This window comes from Mauremys reevesii, linkage group 12, assembly GCF_016161935.1.
Source record: "Mauremys reevesii isolate NIE-2019 linkage group 12, ASM1616193v1, whole genome shotgun sequence".
Lineage (NCBI taxonomy): Eukaryota > Metazoa > Chordata > Testudines > Geoemydidae > Mauremys > Mauremys reevesii.
Window position 1 is genome coordinate 28,538,298 of NC_052634.1, and position 12,807 is coordinate 28,551,104.

Here is a 12,807-nt window from a genome sequence, read left to right on the forward strand (position 1 = left end):
GGGATGAGGGGTTCATGCTGTGGGGGGGCTCAGGGCTGGGGCAGAGGATTAGGGTGCGGGGGGATGAGGGCTCTGGCTGGGGATGAGGGTTTGGGGCATTGGGGAGGTTCAGTGCCGGGGGAGAGACCCAGCTCCAAATCTTGCTGGAGCAGGGCCCCCAGCCCTGAATATTCCTGGAGCCCGGGCACCTGCAGAGATATAACCTGCCACCCCTGCCTGCGGAAGCTAAGCCTGCCTGGGGAGCCCGCCCCAGCTCACCTCGGCTCCACCACCTCCACTGAGCACCCGGCATCGCTCTAATTCTCCTCCCCGCCCAGGCTTGCGACGCCGACTGGAGGAGAATTAGAGCTGGGCTGTGTGCTCGGCGGAGGAGGCAGAGCGGAGGTGTGCTGGGGTGGGGAGCCGTTCCCCTGTGCCCCCCCATTCCCCCAGTACTGGGGACAGCCCTCCCCGTGCGCCCCCCCCCCCCAGCTCACCTCCCCGCCCCCACCTCGCCGGAGGGGGTTATTAGGCGCCACCAACCACTAGGCGGCCGCCTAGTTTTCCCAAATGGTTGCGTGGGCCCTGGTGTTCACAAGCAGTGTGAAAACGTGCAATTCCCGCTCACACTGCACAGGGGCAGCACAGCTCCGGGGTTCTCTGGACTCACACAATAATGCTGGCTTTGTTCCCACAGCATCTGGAGCTTTTCACAGTGAGACATGGGGGTGCTGCAGCCCCCGCCGCAACCCTCGGTCCCGCACCTCTGCTTCTCTGCAGGGAACTTGGTATACCATGAGGCGGTGCAGGGAGACTGTGCAGGAGACCCAGGCCCACACCCCGAGCACTGCAGCTCCAGCGCTGTGTTCAGGATTCATTTCTGCTCTCTGATAAAACTGCCCCAGGCTCCTCTGTCCAACTAATATTCGTCCAGGCTCCCCGGCGCCGTTAGTATCTGTCCAGAGCTCTCGCCAGCCCTGCCCCAGGAGAGCTGGGCACTCGCCCTGCTCTAGGAGAGCCAGGCAGGCCCTGAGCACTAGACGGTGACCCTAGGCCAGTGGTGCCAGAACAATCTGTATAGTGGGGGCTACTGAGCCACTGAACCAACTGTAACCCCTGGGTGTGATGGAAACCACGTCAAGCCAGGGGCTGCTGCAGCCCCCCCAGTTCCAGCCCCTCTGCCCAGGCAGCTCCCCCAGCCTGACACACACACCCACCCCTGCACCCGCCCCACCCCAGGGCTCCTCAGCCCAGATGGGAGCCCCCCGGCTGAGTGGGGAATCAGAACCCCCCGAAATTACCCTGGGACCAGCACGATCTGCCTCTGCCCTGCCCTGCATGTATTTGGAGTGAGTCAGTTTCCCTGTCCCAACATGTGTCCCCAATGTGTCTCTTCTCTTCCCAGTTCCCTCCAAACCAACCCATTTCCCCTGCTCCCCGGGCTGGGTCTCTGCCAACCTCCCTTCTCCCCTCCTGCCCCCAATATCTCCCTGCTCCTACAGGTCTATAGGGCTGGATCCCTCCCTCCCCCTTCTCCCCTCATTTCCTGCCTCTGGGGGTCTATGGAGATGGGTGTCTCCTCTGCCACCCCCTCTCCTGCCCCCAATATCCCTCTGGGGCTCTGGGGGCTGGGGCTCTCTCACTGCCTCCGTGCTCCCCCCTGCACACGATGTCCTGGGAGTGACTCAGATTCCCTGGACCAACATTTCACCCCCCCCCCCACATGTCTCTTCTCTCCCCCAGCTCCCTGCACCCCACCCCATTTCCCCTGCACCCCATGCTGGGTCTCTGCCAACCCCCTCTCCTCTCCTCCTGACCCCAATATCTCCCTGCCCCTACAGGTCTATGGGGCTGGATCCCTCCCGCCCACCTTCTCATTTCCTGCCTCTGGGGGTCTATGGAGATGGGTGTCTCCTCTGCCATCCCCTCGCCTGCCCCCCCATATTCTGCTGCCTCTAGGGGTCTATGGGGCTGGGTCTCTCCTCCCTCTATCCCCTCCCCTGCCCCCAATATCCCTCTGGGACTCTGTGGGGCTGGAGCTCTCTCCCTGCCCCTGTGCTCCCCCCTGCACACGATGTCCTGGGAGTGACTCACATTCCCTGAACCAACATTTCACACACCCCACCCCCACCCCACATGTCTCCCTCCACCCCACCCCATTTCTCCTGCACCCCAGGCTGGGTCTCTGCCAACCCCCCTTCTCCCCTCCTGACCCCAATATCTCCCTCCCCGTATGGGTCTATGGGGGGTGGGTCTCTCCCGTCCCCCTTCTCCCCATCCCCCCATCCCTTCCCCAATATCTCCCTGCCCCAGTCTGTCTATGGGGCTGGGTCTCTCCCTGAAGCCCCGCCCCCAGCGCGGGGCTCACAGACAATCCCCGCCCGGCGGCTGTGACGTGCGCTGGGGCTGTGACATGCGGTGACGTGTTCACTCCCCGCAGGCGACTCATTCACTGGAGACCAAAATGACAGAAGGTGTCACGTGTCAATGGGCGGGGCTATGCAGATGAGCAGTGTCTGGCGGCAGGACGGGGAGCAGCGAGAGGAACCGAAGGAGCCCGGCGGAGAGAATTCTCTGCGTGTGGACAGAATCCGGTGTGGGGAGTTCGTGCTGTGGGTGCCTGCACCGGAGTCACTTCGGGGCAGTGATTGCTACTGAGCTACGTATTGACCAAGGGCGTGTGAATGGGGTGTGGGGCCTGGCGGGGAGCAGCTCCTGGTGATAAGGTGCCCCTCACTCCCGACCCGCAGCCCCTGCTATCCCAGTCCTGACCTGCAGACCCACAGCACTGCCGGTGCCCCTCACTCCCGACCCGCAGCCCCTGCTATCCCAGTCCTGACCTCCAGCCCCACAGCTCTGCGGGTGCCCCTCACTCCCGACCCGCAGCCCCCGCTATCCCAGTCCTGACCTCCAGACCCACAGCTCTGCTGGTGCCCCTCACTCCCGACCCGCAGCCCCCGTTATCCCAGTCCTGACCTCCAGACCCACAGCTCTGCTGGTGCCCCTCACTCCCGACCCGCAGCCCCCGTTATCCCAGTCCTGACCTCCAGACCCACAGCTCTGCTGGTGCCCCTCAATCCCGACCCGCAGCCCCCTGGTTTCCCCCCAGCTCTACCATTGCTCCTCACTCCCAACCAGCAGCCAGATCCATAAACAGCAAAACCTCCCTGTGTCTCTGGTCTGAGCCAGGGCATTCGATGCCAGTGAACCTTTTTCTCCTGCAATGGCGACGGTCAGACAGAGGGGTCATGGCACCTGCATCCCTGCCAGGGAGATATTGGCTCCGCTCTTTCTTTCTTTCTGCTGCTGTAGTTAGTCCATGAAACATCAAGGGTGGAATGCAAGGTTGAGTTCACGCACCAGCCCTCTTAAAAATTTCAGTGCCCCAGAGAAATCCTGCCCCCTGCTATTGGAACGATGTGCTGGAGATTTGACTAGGAAAGGGACTGTCTGAATTGTCAGAGTGGGGAATGAACAACAATCTACAGCAATGTCGTTCACACAAACACACTCTAATCCTGCTCCAGCCGGAAGGGAAATGGGCAGGAATTCTTGCTGTTCAGCCCAGGACACACTTACACTGATGCACAGCCGTGAGTGTGCTGGGGAAGCTGGTCTGGGCAAACAATTTGAAGTGACAATTTAGTGAGAACAAAATCATCATGCAGTGAAATGGCTACATGTCAAGTAATTGTGGCTGAGTGGTTAAGGCGATGGACTAGAAATCTATTGGGGTCTCCCTGCACAGGTTCGAATCCTGCCAACTATGCAAGCACTGCGCTGCTGTTGTTATTATTGTAGTCTTAGTGCCTGAGCATCCACAGTGGGAACTGGAGATAAATCTAGTTTTACTCTGTCTACACTTAAAACGCTGCTGTGGCACTGCTATAGCACTTTGGAGTAGACAGTGACTGGAGGGATTTTCTCATCCCTGTAATAGCTGCATGGACAGAACAATTCTTCCTTTTCTTTAGCACTATCTAACCCGGGCTTAGGTCACCTTAACTATATGGGTTTGTCGGGGGGTCACACCCTGGGAGACATCGCTTTGCCAGTTCAGTGCCCAGCGTACACCAGCCCTTAGATCCCTTTGGGTATTTCAATGCAGGCACTGACCTGTGAGAGGAAAACATCAGCTCACAAACACAGAGACTGAATTCCCCACATTTAATCTCGCTGCACTTTCCAGAAACTCACAAAATTCAATTCATTCTTGCTAGGACAGAGAAAAAATAAGTGATACTAAGTTTTTGGCTTGATTAAATAAAACTAAGTGTTTAATTAATATAGTAAAAAATCTGTACTGGTTCCTCTAACTAACACCATAGCGTGAAATAGGAACAGAGACAAATCTTGTCAGTGACGACTAATTTCACAAATGATCTTCCCATTATTAATTTCCACAGTGCCCCGAGTGGAGGTCTGGGCACCTCCAATGTCATTGCTTTGCGTTCACCTTCCCCTAGAATTGTTCTTGGACATTCGACTTCCTCTGCAGCATGGGGCTCGGGTCACTTGCTGGAGGATTCCCTGCACCTTGAGGTCTTTAAGCCACAATTTGAGGACTTCAATAACTCAGACATAGGTTAGGGGTTTGTTACAGGAGTGGGTGAGTGAGATTCTGTGGCCTGCATTGTGCAGAAGGTCAGACTAGATGATCATAATGGTCCCTTCTGCCCTTAAGTCTATGAATCTATGAATCTATTCCCAAATTTGGAAAACTGTGCAGTTCAGCATGAGAATAGTGACCCCGTCTCCTTCCTGCACCTGCTCTACATTGCTCCACAGCAGCTTCTCCACCTGCAGAGTCAGTGCAGCCGCCCAGGGTTCAGCAGGGGCCTCTGGCAAGGACAGTGGGTGCAGCTAACAGCCCAGTGTGCCTGGCTCTGAGGCAGCTGTAAAAAAGCAACACCCGCCCCCCCCCCAGAAGTACAGAAACTGAATTCCTTAACTTTAACATCATGACCCCCTGTAGAAAGCCACACGTGTCAGTTGTATTTTCACAGGGAGATGCAAAAATCAAGTGACACCAATTTTTAAGTTGAGTAAATAAAGTTGAGGAGATAGTTATTAACCTCCCAAAAATATATTAAAGATCCCTCAACATAACACCTGAAAGTGAAATATGAACAGAGACAAACCTTGTCAGCAAAGGTTCATTTCCCAAACGATACTCAAAATGTTACTAATTCCCACCCCTCCTCCACAGGAGCTCTGTGCAGTGTAACTGTTCTGCAGGCAGCTTCCCATTCAATGCTGTTGTGGGACATTCCCAGGCCTGGAAATGTACCAACGACAGAATTTGAAGAGCAAACCTGGCTCCCCGCACCAGGCGGGATTTGAGTGTTTTGTCCCTGTCACTTAGTCTTTGTCAATAATACAGATGCCATGGGCAGGACTCCAGGCTCTGCTTGAGGGATCCTGGCACAGGGGCTGGGTGGGAGAAAGGATGGTAGATTCTGACCTGGAGAGGAGGTAATAAGTGAAGGGGGCATTTTTTATTAGCCCCCTCCTGAGGGTCCCCAGGGCTGGAATTCTACATTCCACATGCCAAATGTGGGGGTGACGCCACTTGGCTAACGAAAACCAGTGCTCCAGGTGAGGTTTGAACTCACAACCTCAGCATAGCTTCTCTCAGCACTGCCCTATAAGTACTGTGTGCTAACCAATTGTGCCACTAGAGCACCTGTTAATTAGGATTCTCTGAGACTCCTCGGTTGATACAGGCGACGGGTGACCCCAAAACATTCTCAGTAGGGCTGGGAGCAGGTAGCGACAAGTGTTGTACTCGGTGGGGTGGATTCTTCTTAAGGCTTCCAGGCCCCATTTGACCCTTTTGTTCTTCCCTGTGTAATAACAGAGCTGGTTAAGACTCAATGGAGAGTCTTGCTGCAGACCAACAGATCTGAAATCACTGAGAACCAGCTCTAAGCATTAGTCCTGCTTTGGGACAGCGTCTCTCATGCAACAAACTGCCCAGTCTGCGCTCGCAGTGAGGCTCCCTCACTAACAGCTGAAATCAGGGAGAGCTGTGTGAAGTGCAGGGCCCCAGGGGTGCCTGAACAGGGGGGAACAACACCCCAGGTGCCCAGAGGAGGAGAGGTGTGTTGGGCTCCAGCCTGGGACTCTGCCTCCCTCCTGCCTAGCCCTGACTGTGAAGCCTGGCCCTGGCCCTGCTTCCTTTCAATGCCATGTGGGCAAGAGGAAGAGTGTGGCAGCTGCAAGTACAGGGACCAAAGTTGTGGACATCAGGTGAAGCAGCGAGAAACCACTATCCGGTCAACCCACAGGAATCTCTAGCCAGACTGTTAAGTTCTGGGACCCCCAACCAATAGCCACCCATTGAACCAGCCAGACCAGAGACCTATCTCCAGTGGGCATCAGTCACCCAGCAGGAGGGAAAAACCTCACTCTAGTTGACCCTGAGAGAAGGTAGCCAAACACATCGAGCTCCAGTGCTTTGTAGCAAAGCAACATATCGCCACGAGGTCCCACTGAGATTTGAACTCAGATTCTAGGATTCAGAGTTTTGAGTGCTGCCCATTACACCATGGGACCTGCTGCTGTTTCATTTTCTAGACCCCTGTGACTCTTGGCTGGTTTGCACTCTGCACTTATTGCTTACCACCAGCAGCTTCCTCTCGTGGGTCTCTCTCTCCTCCTCCAGTGACTGTGGTCCTGCACTACCGGATCCGTGAGTCCTCCCCTGAGTCCCTGCATCCCCCTGCTTTGTCTCCATTCCCTGCAGGCTGCAAAAATGTCAGGGGAGTCTGCTCCTCCCTTCACTCGATGCTCCCGCTCATATCAGCCAACTGCAGCCTCATCTCCTGGAACTCGGGCAGCTGTCGCTTGATCCAATCGTACAGTCACACGCTGACTGGCTCCCCTGCCTGGATGCTCTTGTGGAAATCCCACAGGTGACACTGCAGGACTTGGCACTGTTGGTTTCTTTAATGTTGTGGTGTTTCCCTGACCGCCGGAACAAAGCCGCCAACTCCTCCCTCACCGACTCCCACCAATCCCCCTGGTAACCATAGGACCCTCTGATGCTTTCCCGTTCTGCCAACACCTCCAGGCCTCACCCCCCTGCTCCTTTATCTTGCAAGCTCTGGATGTTCAGCTTCCAATATCCTCTGCCCTGGGTCAGGGAATTGCCCACATTGAGCACACGGTGAGAGCTGCGTGATCCGAACTGTCCATTGGCACCACCCTGCACTGGGCTGTCGACGTGCTCTCCTTCACGGAAATCCGGTCAGTGCGACTCCTGGCCTGTCCCCGCAGAAAGGTGTATCCCCTCTGCGGCTGGTGTGAGCTCGGGTCAGAGGAATAGGAGGCTATTGCCCACCCTCCCCTGGTTCCACTGTGGAGAAACACGTCCTCTAAGCCGACCTCACTACAGACCTGCGCCAGGTAGTGCTCATCATAGAAGAGTTTCCTCTGACGGTCGGGAAAACAGGACCAGCAGTCCTCAGGCCGGTGCAACAATTGAAATCTCCCCCCAACACCAAACACCGTGCGGTCTAGAAGAAGGGAGCCAGTTCCTTCATAGAACTTTCCTTTCATGCCTTAACTGGGGACCATACACACTAATATAGCCGTAACCAGTGCCATGGGGCACAAAGCCACCAGTAATGCCCTCCCTGGTCGGAGCTCCAGCCCCTTCTGTACTTGCACTGCTAATGTGAAGAACAAGACTCCAACCCCATCATTCTTCCCTGGCCTGGAGGACCAGAGAGATGGGCCCTTCCCCCAATCACCCTCTGCCCATCAAACTACCCTAGACTTGTTAATGTGCATTTCCTGAACACCCACCATGGCCAAGTCCAGCTGCTCCAAGACACTGAACATCAAGTGCCTCCTCCTGGGCCCCCAACTCCCTTCCACAGGGCCACTTTCACACATGCCCCTTCCCTGGCACTGCCCTCCCTCAGCTGCACAGAAGAGTTTTCATCCTCTATACCTGCCTGTCACTGCCCAGCACCCCCTCTAGCACTCTCTTCCTGCCATATTGGGTCCACCAGTAACTCACTTAGGAGAGACAGCTCCTGTCCTCATTGTTAAATGTCAGGCCAGCCAACTAGGGACAGATGCCCACAGTATCTTTTCCTACTGCAGAGCCCAAGCTCAGGGACTCACCTTGGGTGCAGGGACCACTGTGCTCCCAGAAAACAAGCCACCCCTGCACAAAGAGGGATGAAAGGGCCTGCCAAAGCCTGGGATTGAAGCAGGGACCTTTAGATCTTCAGTCTAACGCTCTCCTGACTGAGCTACTTTGGCAGCTGCGTGGTAATTTTTTGGCCTGTTGCTTCTCTGCCCGGGATGTTTTTGCAGCAGTTGCACACAAAAAGGACGTCATTGTGAGCGGCCCATGAAGATAAGACCCACTTTTGCCTGCCTTGCTCAGCTTGACTTGCTGCCTCACCCTGTTCCTGCCCTAGTGCCCGGGCTGACCTGGTGGTGGAAGGGGACTGGGGGCCAGTGGTGCGGGGAGGAAGTTGAGCTGGACCCTGAGCTAGACTAGACCCTGACAGTGAGAGTCTGGCCACCACTTGCCGCCCCACCCTGTTGTCCTGGCGTCCCCCACTGGGTGTCATTTCGGGAGGGAAGTGGGGCTTCTGCCTCCCCTCCCCGATTTTCACATCGCAGAGGAGTGCGAACAGGAAAACGAACGGCTGCTCCACACCCCCACTGGAGGAACCCGGCGCCCTTAGCTGCTCCCCCTGCTCCCCCCCCCCGAGCTGTGCTACTGAGTGGAAGCGTCCTGTGCCCATAACACAGAGGTCAATTAATCAAAACCCTCTTCTGCCAGCACCAGGCCTCCTGCTTCTTACACTGGGCTTGCAAGCGAGGGGGCGGCTGGCACAGCACCAAGAGTCTAACCTGTGAGGCAGGAGGTGGCTGACGCCTGCAGCCTGCTGGGGAGCTCCCAGAAGTTATTAAGGGACAGAGACTCCTCAATGCCCTTAGTAACAAGGGTTTGGGGTCACCGAGGCCAGTAAGGGGGTCACTATGTCGGCCCTATAACCCTGGGTGTCAGGTCACTGTGCAGCTTTGATCTAGAGCTCGGATCCCAACAACTGACCAGCAGCCCACAGCCTCCCCCTGGGTCTGCCCCACCTGGTTACTCCTTACAGGCCCACCTCACCCCCCTTCCAGCCCCGGATTCACCCCCTAATCATCCTACTGCCACTCAGAGCCACAGCCGTGGAGGTGCTGAAGGAAGCAGGGGTGACTCTAGGGTGGGGTTCTTCTCTAACGATGGCTGGCAGAAAGGTGGTGCTCAGCTCTGTCAGGGACCTGCCCAGTTGCCTCGCTGCCGGGGGGATGCAGACATTTCTGTAAGGCCATTAAATGGGTATTTGGCTTCTGAGTGAATGTGAGGAATGTGCAATCCTGAGAGGGAATTTCCATCCCTCCTTTTACTGCTCTTCAGTGGCCTAATGGATAAGGCGTTGGCTTCTTAAGCTAGAGATTGTGGGTTCAAGTCCCATCTGGGGTGGAAAAACTCCTTTCTTCTTGTATATTGCAACAAAGCCTTGGTGTTATTTTCCCCAAGGAAGCTGGGAGACATTTGAACCCAAAGTACTGGATCTTCAGAGCAATCCCCCAGAAACAGCATCTTCCACTTGACAAATGCTTTCTAGACCCATCAGTAGCAAACACTTAATACTAGTGTTTGTCTGAGAATAGAAGGAAGGGGAGTGTTTACTCCGACACCTCAGTGAGTGAAACAGACAGAAAGAGCAAGGCTGTCCTGAAAGAGAATGGATCTGTCTGGAGACAAAGCAGAACCTGAGAATGAGCAACAGTGTGAAAAGAAGAACTTCAAATGTGTGTTAGGTGTTAGATAGGTTGGTCTGACAAATTTCAAGAAAATACCAATGCTCATAGACTGATGCGGACACTGGCTGCTACTGATCTTTTACTGAGAGTTCATTGAGAAATATTTTCTTTAACTAGGTTATGGAATATTGGGTGGGCTATGAAGGCACCATTCCTCCTGCTTTCGCCCTTGGAGACAACATGGCTACATGGCATGCGGCCAGTGCTCACCTTCCAGTCAACTGCTAGAGAAGACAACACAGACAGGGATGGCAGCAGGGCAGACTGGAGCTCCGCGGAGATGGTGGGACCAGTCTCATCAACGGGGAGGTGGCCACCCCAGCATGCACAAGGCGGAGCCAGCAAGTGTGGTGTGTGCTTCACTGTGCCCCTACTCACTGCACATGGTGGAGGGGGGGCAGTTACTGAGTTCGGTTGGTCTGGCAAATTTAGGGCTTGGCTACACTTGCAGAGGTAGAGCGCTGGGAGTTAAACCACAGCAGGGAAACCGCTGCCGTGTGTTCACACTGACAGCTGCAAGCGCACATTAGCAGCTCTGGCAATGCCACAGAGAGCAGTGCATTGTGGTAACTATCCCAGTGTGCAAGTGGCTGCAACGTGCTTTTCAAATGGAGGACGGGGGTGGAGTGTGACAGGGAGTGTGTTGTGTGTACGTGGGGGGAGAGACAGTGTGTTTGGGGGGCTGAGAGTGTGTCAGCATGCTGTCTTGTGTGTTCGGACAGCAGCAAACCCCCCCACCACCACCATACACACTCACAGCAGCAGCATTCCACACTAATGGTTGCTTTGTCCCGGAGCAGATAAGCAGCCGGCTGTCAGAAACGGAGCTTTGAAAGGTGATATCCGCATGCCTGCAGCCGATTTCAAAACAGTGACCAGAGTGGGCACTTGACTTCATGGGATTATGGGATGTTTCCTGAAGGCAATCACAGTGCAGTAATGCAACATGTCATCCACCCTGACACCCGGGCATTTCAGCAGGGCTCAGCGAGCTTTATGCTTCTCATGGAGGTGGATTACCAGGAGTGCTCCAGCTGCAGAGCCCAGGTGCTCCATGTGCCTTGCCAGTGTGGACACCTCAGGAGTTAGGGCACCCGGGGCTGCTTTAATGAGCTCTAACTTGCAAGTGTAGCCAAGCCCCTAGACCAGGGGTAGGCAATCTATGGCACGCGTGCCGAAGGTGGCATGTGAGCTGATTTTCAGTGGCACTCACACTGCCCAGGTCCTGGCCACCAGTCTGGGGGGGTTCTGCATTTTACTTTAATTTTAAATTAAGCTTCTTAAACATTTTAAAAACCTTATTTACTTTACATACAACAATAGTTTAGTTATATATTAGAGACTTATAGAAAGAGACCTTCTAAAAATGTTAAAATGTATGACTGGCACATGAAACCTTAAATAGAGTGAATAAATGAAGACTCGCCACACCACTTCTGAAAGGTTGCCGACTCCTGCCCTAGACTATGTCACTCGTGCTATTGTAATAAATACAATAGACGTGCAATGGTCAGAAATCGCACCAGCATAGAAATATATTGAAGGGAAACCCTAAGGAAATTAAGAGTTTAAGTTAGCCTTCACACGTTCTGTGTCCCACAAGTTTGGCACTTGCCTCTGTGCTTTTCCTCTTGCCCACCTGGCACTTGAAGGAAGGAGGGCCAGGGCCAGGCTTCATAGTCAGGGCTGGGCAGGAGGGGAGAAGAGAGCGGGAGCAGCTGCAGAGAAGCTGTGAGTGCAGAGTGCAAACCTGCCAGCTGAGAGTCACAGGTGTCTAGAGACTGTGACACCGTCTGGTCCCATGGCGTAAAGTTCAGCTGTCAGAACACTGACTAGTGCGAGCTGAGCTCAGATCTCAGGGGGACTCTGGGACCTGTTGCTTCAAAGTTGGAGTTTCAAGGCTTTGTCTTGCTCTTTCAAATGATGCGAGCCGGTCTTTTGCCTGCTGGCTGTTGTGACTTGCGCACCAGAGGATGCTGGATCCAGCAGGCTGGCCTTGCCTGAAGTCCTACAGGGAGGGATAGGAGCTGGGTTTACTCGGAGTCCTGCAGCTGAGCTGCAGCCAGGCCTAGGAGACAGCCCTCTTGGTTGACCTACTGGCCCAAAGTCAAGTTGGCCACGTTGGTCTTTCCCCAGGAATGCCGAAGGGCGGGCCTGAGGGGGAGGGGGTGCAACGTTACACCCTCCTCCTGAATTTACTGCCAGAGGCTTGGACACTGTCCATGGTGGAGGTGGGACGCCTAAAATCCCTGCTTGTCTCTGGTCACACCCCCTTTCAGTACCTTTAAATGTATGATGTCCTACATGGGTGTTCTAGCAAGGTATGGGGTGCCTGGTCCCCAGCTGCCTGAAAACAGGTCGGGGTGTAGTATTGCTAACAGAGTGCAGACAGCAATATCTGTTAACGTGTAGGTGTCTTGTCATTTAGCCACCAATGTGCCTTGGTTTCCCCTCCCACACAGCAGCGTAGGCCTGTTCTGCTTTTGCTGCTGTGCGCCAGCCCTGAACCCCCCCAAACCCAGGTTCCAGCCCTGAAGGGAGCAGGACTTTCAGTACAAAGGTAAAATTGCACAACCACGAAGGGACTCGAACCCTTGATCTCCTGATCCGAAGTCAGATGCCTTATCCATTAGGCCACGTGGTCACAGGAACAAAACCTTTCCAAGCACTTATTTGGAAAAGGCAGACACTGTGTTTCTCAGGTCCTCTACTGAATGGGGCCGAGACTCTCTGGGCACAAGAAGTCGAGCTCCCAGCGAGATGTGAGACAATTCTCTTGAGCCAGGTGCAGGACTTTGGCAGGGAGGCTCAGGCATGAGGGACTGGGGTGCAGCGGACAGACCAGCTATCTAGGTGCTTAGATTTGGTCTCACTGAGGAGGAGGAGGAATCCTGCTGACAGGCAGTGGCTGTGGAGAAAAAGTGGGATGTTCAGGCTGCTCAGGTCTCCTTCTTCCAGCTCCTCATCTGGCTGAGCTGCTCCACC

The 12,807-nt window shown here is 54.9% G+C and overlaps 2 non-coding genes across 2 annotated transcripts; both read right to left on the minus strand.

Annotated features, from left to right (window-relative positions):
* Nucleotides 1-5,569: 5,569 nt before the first annotated feature.
* Nucleotides 5,570-5,663, minus strand: TRNAI-UAU. Its single transcript has 2 exons — nucleotides 5,626-5,663; nucleotides 5,570-5,605 (listed from the first exon to the last, which is right to left on the minus strand). It is a non-coding gene; the product is annotated as a tRNA-Ile (tRNA).
* Nucleotides 5,664-12,393: 6,730 nt separating this feature from the next.
* TRNAR-UCG lies at nucleotides 12,394-12,466 on the minus strand. The gene has a single exon. It is a non-coding gene; the product is annotated as a tRNA-Arg (tRNA).
* Between the last annotated feature and the right edge of the window lie 341 nt (nucleotides 12,467-12,807).